The sequence below is a fragment of the Lolium perenne genome, chromosome 4 (assembly GCF_019359855.2).
Source record: "Lolium perenne isolate Kyuss_39 chromosome 4, Kyuss_2.0, whole genome shotgun sequence".
Lineage (NCBI taxonomy): Eukaryota > Viridiplantae > Streptophyta > Magnoliopsida > Poales > Poaceae > Lolium > Lolium perenne.
In genome coordinates this window covers 312,177,515-312,178,797 of record NC_067247.2, presented here as the reverse complement: position 1 = coordinate 312,178,797, position 1,283 = coordinate 312,177,515, and positions in this window count along the sequence as shown.

The following is a 1,283-nucleotide window of genomic DNA, read 5'->3' as shown; positions in this document are numbered from 1 at the left end:
AAGTCCACTGCGGATGGCAAAAAGGGTGAGATCTCTTGTGGGAAAAGTAACGCACCTCTGCAGAGTGTATCAAGTTGTGGCTGTCACTCCTTGTTCGGGAAGGGAAGCTGACAGCGAGGAAAGGAACTCCACGAAGTTACGGTCAACTTTGTGAAGACTGACGGGCATAGTTTTCATAATAAAAGCAACCTTTTGAAGAAATGTTTTCAAAACATGCATTGACCTGCGATTTCCTGATCAATGGTCGTAGCTAGTGCATCAAACACCTTTTATTCTTTTAGAACTTGCTGAGTACCTCTGTACTCACTTTCTTTCGACACCCTTGCTAGACTGTGATCCGGAAGTGGAGGCTATCAATGATGGAGCACCAGAAGGAAGCTATGAGCTGGTCTACGAAGAACCTGATCTTACCGGCGGAGTGGAAGGCGTAGACTATGGGATAGTCTACGGACCAGATGACACGGAGGTGGAGGAGTAGTGACATACCCTAGTATCATAGAGCCGAGCAACGTAGAACTTACCTAAATAAGTTGTTGAGCTCTTTCATCTTTAGTATGAGTTGTAATTGTACTTTAGTAGTATCTTAGGGTGTTCTCATAGGACCTGTGAGAATACCAACTTGTTAAGACAATGTTTGTAATAAAGTATGGAGTGTTATGACCTGCAATGTTTCTGTTGTACCACTCTGAGGGATATGGCAATTTGTGAGGAAGCCCCTTCACAAAGATCATATCAACGACTTGTATACTACAACATGCAGTGGTATGCTGGGTCACCGCAGGTGGCACCTTAACCCTAATAGGGTTCTGGTGCCAAGGCTCCCGATAGGCTATGTGTGCTGGTACACGTTAGCCTATTGTCGCCACGACATGGCTTGAGACCTGCGGGCGCGCTACGGCTTCAACTCACGGGAGTGAGATCTTATCTTCGAGAGCAAGCACGAGATCTGACAGCACGGTTCCGCCGTGGTGTAGCCACCGATGTTGTTCACACGTGAGAGCGTGAGCCTGCCAGACCCGCACTCCGCACTGGGACACATAGGCCGAGGAGTAGATGTACGAGCGACTCCCGGAGGAGCGTGCCGCTAGTGGGCGAACCAGCGTGTCTAAGGTACCGTCGGCACCGAAGGCGACGGTCATCTCAGCAGAAGGTGCCGAGAGTTATCTCGGCGGAAGACTTGCACTTGTATTTCCCTAGTTTATCATTTTTAATTTAAATTATGTATGCTTATGTTTTAGTTGTATTTCGAACTATGTAATCGTAGTTTCTATAAAATCAAAAAG